Genomic DNA, 14,617 nt, shown 5'->3' with positions numbered 1-14,617 from the left:
CTGACTGTGCTGGCGATGCACTCCAGAGGACGAGCCAGGACACCACTTCATCTGCCTCCGCCACTTTGTTGACTTCTACCTCATCCTCCCCTGGTCCTGTCTTATCTCCTTCTCCTGCACCATCAAAGGCACCATCAGGCGTTTCTTTACAACAACCCACCATCTCTCAGACATTGGAGCGGCGGCAGAAATACACTGCTAACCACCCACACGCGCAAGCCTTGAACGCCAACATCGCTAAACTGCTGGCCCAGGAGATGTTGGCGTTCCGGCTTGTTGAAACTCCCGCCTTCCTGGACCTGATGGCAACTGCGGCACCTCGCTATGCCGTCCCTAGCCGTCACTACTTCTCCCGGTGTGCCGTCCCCGCCTTGCACCAGCACGTGTCACTCAACATCAGGCGGGCCCTTAGTTCCGCGCTTTGCACAAAGGTCCACTTGACCACCGACGCGTGGACAAGTGCATGCGGACAGGGACGCTACATTTCACTGACGGCACACTGGGTGAATGTAGTTGAGGCTGGGACTGCTTCCCAAACTGGCCCGGTGTACCTCGTCTCCCCGCCTAACATTCCTGGCAGGGACACGAGAAGAACACCCCCCTCCTCCTCCTCCTCTACCGCCTCCTCCTCCGCCACCGCCTCCTCCTCCGCCACCGCCTCCTCCTCCGCTGTTAGATTGACCCCAGCTACGAGTTGGAAACGTTGCAGCACTGGCGTTGGTAGACGTCAGCAGGCTGTGCTGAAGCTGATCAGCTTGGGGGACAGACAGCACACTGCCTCCGAGGTGAGGGATGCCCTCCTCGATGAGACGGCAATATGGTTTGAGCCGCTGCACCTGGGCCCAGGCATGGTCGTTTGTGATAACGGCCGGAACCTGGTAGCAGCTCTGGAGCTTGCCGGACTCCAACATGTTCCATGCCTGGCCCACGTCTTCAACCTAGTGGTGCAACGTTTCCTAAAGAGCTACCCCAATGTTCCAGAGCTACTGGTGAAAGTGCGGCGCATGTGCGCCCACTTTCGCAAGTCGACAGTAGCCGCTGCTAGCTTAAAATCTCTCCAGCAACGCCTGCATGTGCCACAACACCGGCTTTTGTGCGACGTCCCCACACGCTGGAACTCAACGTTTCAGATGTTGAATAGAGTGGTTGAGCAGCAGAGACCTTTGATGGAATACCAGCTACAAAACCCTAGGGTGCCACAAAGTCAGCTGCCTCAGTTTCACATCCATGAGTGGCCATGGATGAGAGACCTTTGTGACATCCTACGGGTCTTTGAGGAGTCCACAAGGAGGGTGAGCTCTGAGGATGCGATGGTGAGCCTTACAATCCCGCTCTTGTGTGTTCTGAGAGAATCCCTGATTGACATCAGGGATAACTCAGATCACACAGAGGAGTTAGGGATAGCATCCGATCCGTCACAGCTGGAGAGTAGGTCCACACATCTGTCCGCTTCACTGCGTTTAATGGAGGAGGAGGAGGAGGAGGAGGAGGAAGAAGAGTTGTCCGATGATGTGATGGTGATACAGGAGGCTTCCGGGCAACTTCGAATCGTCCCATTGTTGCAGCGCGGATGGGTAGACATGGAGGATGAGGAGGAAATGGAGATTGAACTTTCCGGTGGGGCCAGAGGAGTCATGCCAACTAACACTGTGGCAGACATGGCTGAGTTCATGTTGGGGTGCTTTACAACCGACAAGCGTATTGTCAAAATCATGGAGGACAACCAGTACTGGATCTTTGCTATCCTTGACCCCCGGTATAAAAACAACATCTCGTCTTTTATTCCGGTAGAGGGGAGGGCCAATCGCATCAATGCTTGCCACAGGCAATTGGTGCAGAATATGATGGAGATGTTTCCAGCATGTGACGTTGGCGGCAGGGAGGGCAGTTCCTCCAGTAGGCAACCAAGTTCTCACCGGTCCACACAAACGAGGGGCACACTGTCTAAGGTCTGGGACACCTTGATGGCACCCCCTCGCCAAAGTGCCGCCACGGAGGGTCCTAGTGTCACCAGGCGTGAGAAGTATAGGCGCATGTTGCGGGAATACCTTTCCGACCACAGCCCTGTCCTCTCCGACCCCTCTGCGCCCTACACGTATTGGGTGTCGAAGTTGGACCTGTGGCTTGAACTTGCCCTATATGCCTTGGAGGTGCTGTCCTGTCCTGCCGCCAGCGTCCTATCTGAGAGGGTGTTCAGTGCAGCCGGTGGCATCATCACTGACAAGCGCACCCGTCTGTCAGCTGAGAGTGCCGACCGGCTCACTTTGATAAAAATGAACCACCACTGGATAGAGCCTTCATTTTTGTGCCCACCTGTGTAAAGCACCCCAACATGAAACTCCATGTCTGTACTCAACCTCTCCAATTCCTCCGCATCCTCATACTCATCCACCATAAGCGTTGCACAATTCTGCTAATACTAGGCTCCCTCCAACATGATTTCCCCCAACTCTGCTGGTTAGAGGCTCCCTCCACCCTGATTTCCACCAACTCTGCTGGTTAGAGGTTCCCTCCACCCTGCTTTCCCACAACTCTGCTGGTTAGAGGCTCCTTCCACCATGAATTTGCCCAAACTGGGCTGTTTAGAGGCTCCCTCCACCATGAATTGGTCCAAACTGGGTTTTTTAGAGGCTCCCTCCACCATGAATTGGTCCAAACTGGGCTGGTTAGAGGCTCCCTCCACCATGAATTGGTCCAAACTGGGCTGGTTAGAGGCTCCCTCCACCATGAATTTGCCCAAACTGGGCTGGTTAGAGGCTCCCTCCACAATTAATTGGTCCAAACTGGGCTAATTAGAGGCTCCCTCCACCATGAATTGGTCCAAACTGGGTTTTTTAGAGGCTCCCTCCACCATGAATTTGCCCAAACTGGGCTGTTTAGAGGCTCCCTCCACCATGAATTGGTCCAAACTGGGCTGGTTAGAGGCTCCCTCCACCATGAATTGGTCCAAACTGGGCTGGTTAGAGGCTCCCTCCACCATGAATTTCCCAAAACTTGGCTGTTTAGAGGCTCCCTCCACCATTAATTGGTCCAAACTGGGCTGGTTAGAGGCTCCCTCCACCATGAATTTGCCCAAACTGGGCTGTTTAGAGGCTCCCTCCACCATGAATTTGCCCAAACTGGGCTGGTTAGAGGCTCCCTCCACCATGAATTGGTCCAAACTGGGCTGGTTAGAGGCTCCCTCCACCATGAATTTGCCCAAACTGGGCTGTTTAGAGGCTCCCTCCACCATGAATTTGCCCAAACTGGGCTGGTTAGAGGCTCCCTCCACCATGAATTGGTCCAAACGGGTTTTTAGAGGCTCCCTTCACCATGAATTGGTCCAAACTTGGCTGTTTAGAGGCTCCCTCCACCATGAATTTGCCCAAACTGGGCTGTTTAGAGGCTCCCTCCACCATGAATTGGTCCAAACTGGGCTGGTTAGAGGCTCCCTCCACCATGAATTTCCCAAAACTTGGCTGTTTAGAGGCTCCCTCCACCATTAATTGGTCCAAACTGGGCTGGTTAGAGGCTCCCTCCACCATGAATTTGCCCAAACTGGGCTGTTTAGAGGCTCCCTCCACCATGAATTTGCCCAAACTGGGCTGGTTAGAGGCTCCCTCCACCATGAATTGGTCCAAACTGGGCTGGTTAGAGGCTCCCTCCACAATTAATTGGTCCAAACTGGGCTAATTAGAGGCTCCCTCCACCATGAATTGGTCCAAACTGGGTTTTTTAGAGGCTCCCTCCACCATGAATTTGCCCAAACTGGGCTGTTTAGAGGCTCCCTCCACCATGAATTGGTCCAAACTGGGCTGGTTAGAGGCTCCCTCCACCATGAATTTCCCAAAACTTGGCTGTTTAGAGGCTCCCTCCACCATTAATTGGTCCAAACTGGGCTGGTTAGAGGCTCCCTCCACCATGAATTTGCCCAAACTGGGGTGGTTAGAGGCTCCCTCCACCATTAATTGGTCCAAACTGGGCTGGTTAGAGGCTCCCTCCACAATTAATTGGTCCAAACTGGGCTAATTAGAGGCTCCCTCCACCATGAATTGGTCCAAACTGGGTTTTTTAGAGGCTCCCTCCACCATGAATTTGCCCAAACTGGGCTGTTTAGAGGCTCCCTCCACCATGAATTGGTCCAAACTGGGCTGGTTAGAGGCTCCCTCCACCATGAATTGGTCCAAACTGGGCTGGTTAGAGGCTCCCTCCACCATGAATTTCCCAAAACTTGGCTGTTTAGAGGCTCCCTCCACCATTAATTGGTCCAAACTGGGCTGGTTAGAGGCTCCCTCCACCATGAATTTGCCCAAACTGGGCTGTTTAGAGGCTCCCTCCACCATGAATTTGCCCAAACTGGGCTGGTTAGAGGCTCCCTCCACCATGAATTGGTCCAAACTGGGCTGGTTAGAGGCTCCCTCCACCATGAATTTGCCCAAACTGGGCTGTTTAGAGGCTCCCTCCACCATGAATTTGCCCAAACTGGGCTGGTTAGAGGCTCCCTCCACCATGAATTGGTCCAAACGGGTTTTTAGAGGCTCCCTTCACCATGAATTGGTCCAAACTTGGCTGTTTAGAGGCTCCCTCCACCATGAATTTGCCCAAACTGGGCTGTTTAGAGGCTCCCTCCACCATGAATTGGTCCAAACTGGGCTGGTTAGAGGCTCCCTCCACCATGAATTTCCCAAAACTTGGCTGTTTAGAGGCTCCCTCCACCATTAATTGGTCCAAACTGGGCTGGTTAGAGGCTCCCTCCACCATGAATTTGCCCAAACTGGGCTGTTTAGAGGCTCCCTCCACCATGAATTTGCCCAAACTGGGCTGGTTAGAGGCTCCCTCCACCATGAATTGGTCCAAACTGGGCTGGTTAGAGGCTCCCTCCACCATGAATTTGCCCAAACTGGGCTGTTTAGAGGCTCCCTCCACCATGAATTTGCCCAAACTGGGCTGGTTAGAGGCTCCCTCCACCATTAATTGGTCCAAACTGGGCTGGTTAGAGGCTCCCTCCACCATGAATTTGCCCAAACTGGGCTGTTTAGAGGCTCCCTCCACCATGAATTTGCCCAAACTGGGCTGGTTAGAGGCTCCCTCCACCATGAATTGGTCCAAACTGGGCTGGTTAGAGGCTCCCTCCACCATGAATTTGCCCAAACTGGGCTGTTTAGAGGCTCCCTCCACCATGAATTTGCCCAAACTGGGCTGGTTAGAGGCTCCCTCCACCATGAATTGGTCCAAACGGGTTTTTAGAGGCTCCCTTCACCATGAATTGGTCCAAACTTGGCTGGTTAGAGGCTCCCTCCACCATGAATTTGCCCAAACTTGGCTGTTTAGAGGCTCCCTCCACCATGAATTGGTCCAAACTGGGCTGGTTAGAGGCTCCCTCCACCATGAATTTCCCAAAACTTGGCTGTTTAGAGGCTCCCTCCACCATTAATTGGTCCAAACTGGGCTGGTTAGAGGCTCCCTCCACCATGAATTTGCCCAAACTGGGGTGGTTAGAGGCTCCCTCCACCATTAATTGGTCCAAACTGGGCTGGTTAGAGGCTCCCTCCACAATTAATTGGTCCAAACTGGGCTAATTAGAGGCTCCCTCCACCATGAATTGGTCCAAACTGGGTTTTTTAGAGGCTCCCTCCACCATGAATTTGCCCAAACTGGGCTGTTTAGAGGCTCCCTCCACCATGAATTGGTCCAAACTGGGCTGGTTAGAGGCTCCCTCCACCATGAATTGGTCCAAACTGGGCTGGTTAGAGGCTCCCTCCACCATGAATTTCCCAAAACTTGGCTGTTTAGAGGCTCCCTCCACCATTAATTGGTCCAAACTGGGCTGGTTAGAGGCTCCCTCCACCATGAATTTGCCCAAACTGGGCTGTTTAGAGGCTCCCTCCACCATGAATTTGCCCAAACTGGGCTGGTTAGAGGCTCCCTCCACCATGAATTGGTCCAAACTGGGCTGGTTAGAGGCTCCCTCCACCATGAATTTGCCCAAACTGGGCTGTTTAGAGGCTCCCTCCACCATGAATTTGCCCAAACTGGGCTGGTTAGAGGCTCCCTCCACCATGAATTGGTCCAAACTGGGCTGGTTAGAGGCTCCCTCCACCATGAATTTGCCCAAACTGGGCTGTTTAGAGGCTCCCTCCACCATGAATTTGCCCAAACTGGGCTGGTTAGAGGCTCCCTCCACCATGAATTGGTCCAAACGGGTTTTTAGAGGCTCCCTTCACCATGAATTGGTCCAAACTTGGCTGTTTAGAGGCTCCCTCCACCATGAATTGGTCCAAACTGGGGTGGTTAGAGGCTCCCTCCACCATGAATTTGCCCAAACTGGGCTGTTTAGAGGCTCCCTCCACCATGAATTGGTCCAAACTGGGTTTTTTAGAGGCTCCCTCCACCATGAATTGGTCCAAACTGGGCTGGTTAGAGGCTCCCTCCACCATGAATTGGTCCAAACTGGGGTGGTTAGAGGCTCCCTCCACCATTAATTGGTCCAAACTGGGCTGGTTAGAGGCTCCCTCCACCATTAATTGGTCCAAACTGGGCTGGTTAGAGGCTCCCTCCACCATGAATTTGCCCAAACTGGGCTGGTTAGAGGCTCCCTTCACCATGAATTGGTCCAAACTGGGGTTTTTAGAGGCTCCCTCCACCATGAATTGGTCCAAACTGGGGTTTTTAGAGTCTCCCTCCACCATGAATTGGTCCAAACTGGGGTTTTTAGAGGCTCCCTCCACCATGAATTTGCCCAAACTCTGCTGGTTAGAGGCTCAATCCACCCTGATTTTCAAAACAAATGTTGGTGCCAACCTCAACTTACTACAAGGGCCAAATTCACTGCTGGTGACAAGCTCTCCTCACTGCAAGTGCCAAATACACATGTTTCAAGGTGTTTTCCTACTGTCAGAGAGGTGGTATTGAGTGTGTAAAGTGTGTAGTTGTTAGGCTGTGATGTTGGGGTAATAGAGGGTCTTTGGTGTGTTAGATGCCCCCAGACATGCTTCCCCTGCTGTCCCAGTGTGATTCCAGAGGTGTTGGCATCATTTCCTGGGGTGTCATAGTGGACTTGGTGACCCTCCAGACACGGATTTGGGTTTCCCCCTTAACGAGTATCTGTTCCCCATAGACTATAATGGGGTTCGAAACCCGTTCGAACACACGAACATTGAGCGGCTGTTCGAATCGAATTTCGAACCTCGAACATTTTAGTGTTCGCTCATCTCTAGTCAGAATGAATGCTATCTGTATATTATCTGTTATATACAGTGTAATTGTAATGGATGTCTATGTATTCACCCTTAGTTATTCTAAAATACAGCAGATTGTTGTTTTCCATGACTGCTGTTTATTTTAGTAATTGTCAGCGCTTTTCCTGTCCTTCCGTAACCTCAGGAAGCAACTTTATTAAAATACGTTTTCCATTCTGGGATGATTCTTATCATCTGAATCTTACAGTGTATACTTCCGTGGAAAGACCCAAAAGGGAGTGTTGAAGAGAAACTCAAAGGTTATGAATATTTCTACACTAATTTTAATTCCTATCTGTATTTCAAGCTTGTTCACCAAGCTCATCTGAAAATGTCACTAATATGTGGTAGAACTAGAAGAAACTATCTGTCATTTACAATACACAGTATTTACATACTGACTTTCCACGTCTGTGCTGACTACTACAAAACAATTTTGTTTCAGCTTTTCAATCCTCTATGTATTCTCATACCGTCTACAACCATTGGTTTTATTGCTGTAATTTGGTGCAAAATTGTGGTTTAATGCCAACCCAGAAGTAGCTTAAGGAAGAAAATAGTGTCTAACATGGCTAAAAAGATGCACCAAAACTCTCATAGTGTTAAATTTGGCACATCCTCTGCCTGCCTACTCTATTTTAAAACTGTCTAAATTTATGAAAATAGTAAAAAAAAAAAAAATCTTTCCCATTATCTGTAAATACCGTGGGGAAGGTAAGAATTTGATACACTGGCGATTTTTTCAAGTTTCCCCACTTACAAAGAATGAAGAGGTTTGTCATTTTTATTGTAAGTACACCTGAACTGTGACAGACAGAATCTAAAAAAATCACATTGTATAATTTTTTAAAAATGAATTTGTATTTAATTGTATGAAATAAGTATTTGATCACCTATCAAGCAGCTAGAATTCTGTTTCTCACAGACCTGTTAGTTATTCTTTAAGCAGCCCCCTACTCTGCTCTCATTGTATTAAGTGCACTTGTTTGAACTCCTTACTTGTATAACTGAGACCTGTCCACACTATGAATCACACTCCATCCTCTCCACCATGGCCAAGACCAAAGAGCTGTCTAAAGATACCAGGGACAAAATTTTAGACCTGCACAAGGTTGGGATGGGCTACAGGACAATAGACAAGCAGCTTGGTGAGAAGGCAACAACTGTTGGTGCAATTATTAGAAAATGGAAGGCAAACAAGATGACTTTCAGTCTTCTTTGGTTTGGAGCTCCATGAAAATCTAGCATTGTGGATTAAGGATGATTCTGAGAAAGGTCAGGAAATCAACAACTTCCTTCCTTCAGTAAGAGTATTGAAGATGCCTCATGGCTAGGGTTGAGCCGATCTTGAAATTTCAGGATCGTTTTTAAAATCCGATTTCCGATCATTTGCCATTTGAACCCAATCCCGATCCCAATGCAAGTTTTTTAAATAATCGGAGATCGGATTTTTAAAACGATCCTATTCACTACACAGCATGTAGTCCAAAAATTGTTTTAATTTTTGGACCCCACACTGTGTAGTGATTAACCCCCCCACACACCAGTGTCCGCTTACCTGAACAGCTGCAGAACCCTGTTCTTCTTGGTCCGGTCCTCTGTCCATCACATATCTTCAGAGCGCCCTGCGCCTCCCCTCCCACCACCTCCCTAGACTAATATTGTAGAGATGCAGGGAGTAGGGAGGGCTTGGTGCGGCTGGAGAGTGTGGACAGGGAGATGTGAGTGCATCATTCACGTCTCCCCTCCCAGTACCCGCCCACACTCTCCTAAGCCCCACCTTCTCTATAATACTAGTCTAAGAAGGCGGAGGTGGGGGTGGAGCACAGGGTGCTCTGAAACCACATGAAGGAGAGAGGACCGAATCAGCAGAGGACAGCGGCAGCACTTCTCAACAGGTAAGTTGAGCGAAGTTCACAAGTAGATAGATATTACTGTACATTGACTTGTCTAGTAGAATAGTTCCCCTGTAAAGAAAAGTCTCCTCTGACCTCACTCAATGGCCTGTGATAGGCCACGGCTGTACCAAGTATAGGGGAAAAACAAAGGGGAAACTAACAAGAAAATAACAAGGGGGAGCTATAAAGCAGTGACATGTAATATAGAACATATAGACAAGACATAAAAACATAGCTATATGTACAAAGACAAACACAATATAAGCAGGAGCACTTTGGGATGCTGCATTCTCTAAACCTGTTCAATATTCTGTTTGGCCAGTTACATCCAGGATTATAACCATAAGAGATACAGAGATAGAGTCACACCCAGACCTAAGGAGGTCCAAAAGGCCCTTTGTCATACAAGAAGACAACTATATTATAAAGGCCACAGGGTAAAGCGAATCTCTTTTAGGCTAAGGCCCCACGTTGTTGTAATGCAGCATTTTTGGCTGCGGTGGAAATGCAGCAGGAAAGTGAATGAGATTCTGGCTAATCCTTTTCACAAATTGTGGGGAAAAAATGCTCTGGGAATGCCATGTTTTTCAAAAATGCAACATGCCAATTTTATATGCGAAAATGTTTGTATTTTCCTTACACATATAATAAGGGAAGAAAAACACAGAGGGATACACAGCAAAAAAGGCAATTAAAAATGTGTTTTTGTTGTGTACTTTAGCTACATGGGTCCTTAGTGGAGATGAGCGAGTAGTATTCGATCGAATACTACTATTCGATCGAATACTCGTATTAGTCGAATACCACACGGGAAATTTCCATTGAATTCAATGCAAAAACCTCCTCGTGCTGCTCATCCTGCTACTTCCGGAACTTGGAGGATCCAAGTTGTCGAACTTTGGTTTCCATGGAAACCGGGACAACATTCCCGTTTTTTCCCATAGACTATAATAGGATTCAATATTCGAACGAATACTACTCGCTCATCTCTAGTCCTTAGCATTATAGATTTTGCATTGGAAGTCGAATTCTGAAGCTCCAATCTTATCTTTTTTTCCAAGTTTTAGTAATCTGGGTGACATAAATTCATCTTTGAATCACTTTGAATCACATGGATCAAGCAAATTTGATTACTGTTTCTGCAATATGTGAATGACATGAAATGAAATCTCGTTCACTTTGCTGGTACTGTAAAACACAGCGATTTTTCACTGAGTTTCTGCAGCAGCCAAGAAACTTTTTGGAATGTGTGCCCTTAGACTAAAACTACATTCAGACAACAGTGATTAATGGCTGTTTGACGTTCGGGTTTTTTTTGGGGGGGGGGGTTTCGATGGACATCACACGGCAGCATTAGATTCAATGTCAGTGAATAGTGGCTGTTTCATTTTCTGTTATTTTGACAGTCCATTGTAACGAGCCGAAAAAGTATAGGTCATGTCCTATTTTTGTCAGTTTTCATGGATTCCTCCATTCAGTCAAATATATCCTGGATCTGTGAAAATGGGTGCCCCCCTCTGTGCATGTTGGCCATGAAAAATGGAGCAGAGAATGGCCTGGCAATCCAAGGAGCTATGAGAGGCAAATAGTGATGAAGCTCACAATTCACCTCCCTGTATTGATGTGATTAGACATTGTAGGAGCATCATGTGAGCTGAGTACTTATTAAATCCATACACATCTATCACTCCCTGGGTATTTACCAGAGCAATGTGCGCTTTCCTCTGTACAGATGAAATGACTTCTTATGCACTCTTATGGACTCCATGGACCATATCTTGAAACATTGCAGGACTTAAAAGTTGCTAGCATCAGGTTTGAGCATCATGGCAACTTCTTTATCTGTTTACACAGTACTCATTGAGTAATAATTAGAGATGAGCGAGTACTGTTCGGATCAGCCGATCTGAACAGCACGCTCCATAGAAATGAACGGATGCACCTGGTACTTCTGCTTTGACGTCGGCCGGCCGCTTAACCCCCCGCGTGCCGGCTACGTCCATTCATTTCTATGCGAGCGTGCTGTTCGGATCGGCTGATCCGAACAGTACTCACTCATCTCTAGCAATAATCCAATGATCAGGAAAGCAGGGACAGTAATAAAACGGTTTTTTCAGTATGGTAATCTTGTAGCATCATGATCTCTGTTCAGCTGCAAACTGCATATTTTCTTGTCAACCTGTCCAGCATCCAGTTCAATTATTTGATGAGGAGAGAACACATTAGAACATAATCAGACCTGAGAACATGAGTCCATTTGTTGTTTGCTAATGCTTGTGTAGTCCTGCTCCAAAGCAAGCTGGCGGGCATTTTAGATGGCGTGTTAGAGTACTGCAGTGTTTTTTTAAGTATAGAATGGGAAATGATCTAAAAAAAGAAAACTTGTCCAAAATGCTTTATTTTTGGGATTAGACATTATCACAACCCTGAATAGTTAAGGTACTACATTAATCCAACTAGATTTTACAGAGTTCACTGGCAGGGTTCAGGGACAGATAGAAAGGGCTAATATACATAAAAAAAGAGGAAAACCAAACCTTGATGATTAGGTAGTGACTGATGAAATGCTGCTGCACAGGATGAAGGGACAAAGAGAGGGTATTGGGGCTGTCTCCTGGTATTACTCAACTCAGCAAAAAAATCCATTGTCTGACCCGAAAACAAAGTTAAGTTAAAGTTGACAGCTTAGTGTTTGAAAGCAACCACTCAACCATTGTTTAACATGGCCTCCTGTGTAATGTCACTATTACTCATTCTTTTTCTAAGGTCAAATGAAATAATGAAGCTCCACCATGTAAAGTTTAGATGTTTGTGTATTAGTTAAATGATGCTCCATTTTATTCCAGTGTGTTACATTATATTATTAGAGAAGCCCATATTTATTAGCTTGCATTTTTACATCATTTCTACTGAGTTCGACAGATTGCTTTAAGATCATATTCAAAAAGGGCCATAGGTTGAAAGGGTTTGTCAAAAATAGTAGTGAGTTTTGGGTCAGGAGACAAGCTGATTGTTGCCAGATCCCGCTGGTTTCCACCAAATTCGTAACAAAAATAAGTGAAAAAAAGATTTATCTATCAATCCTTTATCTCCTCCTCCTATTGGCAGAAGCAAATTTGGGAAGAAACAATTGGCTGGAGCTGACAACTATCTTAAAGAGGTCTTTTCACCACCTTCACCAATTCCAATTCATTGTATCCTATAAGAGGTGGCACTCCACTAATTCCAGCGTAGTTGGAATTTTTTCTCTTGCTAGAGCAGAAAGGCAGGATCCTCCCACCAGAGAGCAGCGACCATAATTCTGCTCAATTTAGTAAGTGCGGTCTAGAGAAGAATTCTAACTGTGCTAGAGTGAGGGAGCATCTACTGAAGGAACAGGGAAATGGGTTTGCAAAGGTGACCATCCAGGTGCGTCTTCTGCCTGTCCGCGGGGAAACTTTTTTTTTTCATTTTTTCATTGAAGTGAATGAGTTTGAAAGCTGACCACAGGGTTTCCATCTCCTGTCCAGTTTCACTGGGCAGAAGACAGAAACCGGCTGGATTACACAAACTGGACGATGAGCGCAGGTGTGAACCCGCCCTGATTGTTATTTTGTATCTGTCTTTCTTTTGTATCTGAAATCCTAATAAAAATACAGTTAAACCAACAAACAAAAAAAAGTTTTTAGCGTAGGCATTTGTTTTCTTTTACTTCCTTATTCTGATTTTATTTTATATATTTTGCTACTGTATACTGTATATATACATTTTGTCACAGAAAGAGTAAATTTAAAACATAACTTTTAATTTTTAAGATAAAAAACAAACAAAAAAAAAAGCCCCAATGTGCGCTAAAAATTGAGAAATGATACACACTATATATGTATATATATAAAGCTCAACTCCCTGCGCAACCCACTACTAGCACGGCCCCCGGCCCCCTCGGCAACAGTGGCCTCTTCCCCCTCGCATGCGCCCATACCCTTCCTTCGCCGTGGCGCCCCTGCCGCTGCTCCTGCCCACGCACCCCACAGGGCCCCCCTCCACAGCATGTGACAACGGCCCCCGCCGTGTCAAGACACATAAGTTCCCCCAGGGCCCCCCCATGGGCCGACCCCTGAACCCCCAAAGCCCCTCCCCTCAACCCCCTCGCAGCCTCAAAGCTCCTACCCCCCGCACCCACCAACCCCCACCCCGAGCCTGCTACAGCGCGTCTCGGCATGGCTACATGGCAGCCTAGGCTGCCATCATTTTCAGGCCAGGCACCGGCTGAACAGCACCCGGCCTGCTGTACTCACCGATGAGGTTGTGGAGTGATATGCGTGGCATGGCAGCAACATCAGCTGGCAGGTGTGGCCCGTTCCCCATAGTCTGCTCCTCCAGTTGTCAAGTTACCGGGCACGTATAACTGTCTGCCAAACGGGTGATTGCGCATCCGCAGCCAAAGCCAGCATCGGGCACCGTGCAGTCGGCCGGCATGGCAGCATCACTCCGGAGCTGCAACCAGCATCCATGTTCTGCGGCGCATACTTGGTCACTCTTGCTACCCACACAATGCCGCCAACGTATCGGGCCGCTCTGCTTCCCCTGCGGCCCGCCCACAAACTGCCGTGATCTCAGGTCCTGCAGCGGAGCCAAAGCCAACTCTCACCAGTCTCATTCGGGATTTTTGGGGGACTGTGGGACCTAAGAAGTGGCCTATGTTTCCTTCCTGGTGAATATCTAGGTATGTGTGAAATCTCACCCAAATCCGTTCTGCCGTTTGGCTGTGACTGAGGAACAAACATCCAAACACACAAACTTTCACATCAATAATATTAGTAATATACTATATATATATATATATATATATCTATATATATATATCTATATATATATATATATATACACAAAATATAAATATATACAATGGGTCATAAAATACCATTAGATATATTCACATGTTTATTTATTTATTTATGTATCTATATATTTTTTATTTCACAGTTTTTCACTTCCTGGGGCATCTATAAGAGCCAACAATCCCCATATGTGGACAATAGTGACTTGCCGAGCTGTATTGGGTCTTTTAAGCAAAGACAGCAAGTGGTCGCTGTTAGGTTAATATTCAATATGAAATACTGGAAAATCGGAAAAAATTTGAATAAGATGTTATTACAAGAAAAAGCATTTGTACCATTTTCTCACAGGTTTGTTTTTATATGGTTTGTAATGTGGTAAAAATTTATATTCTTTTTGTTATGTTTTAATAGCATTAAAAAAATAATAATTTCACTTTCATTTGTGTAGCTGTGTACAGAGGTGATCTTTCTGAAAGCTAAACAGTTTTTATTTATCAGAAAAAAAAAAAAATGCAAGAGGTTAGCTCACCCTGGAATGAACGTCCCAGGTGCACGACCCTGTCTCCTGACTCCTAGGAGCTTCAAAATTCTTTGAAAGACCACATTGCAAGAAGGATCCGCAACATCTTGGGTACGTATAAAATTTAGCCTTTAATCCATAGGTTAAAAATGAGCCCCGATG

The sequence above is a fragment of the Leptodactylus fuscus genome, chromosome 3 (genome assembly GCF_031893055.1).
Source record: "Leptodactylus fuscus isolate aLepFus1 chromosome 3, aLepFus1.hap2, whole genome shotgun sequence".
NCBI classification, from domain to species: domain Eukaryota; kingdom Metazoa; phylum Chordata; class Amphibia; order Anura; family Leptodactylidae; genus Leptodactylus; species Leptodactylus fuscus.
This window is presented reverse-complemented; position numbering follows the sequence as displayed.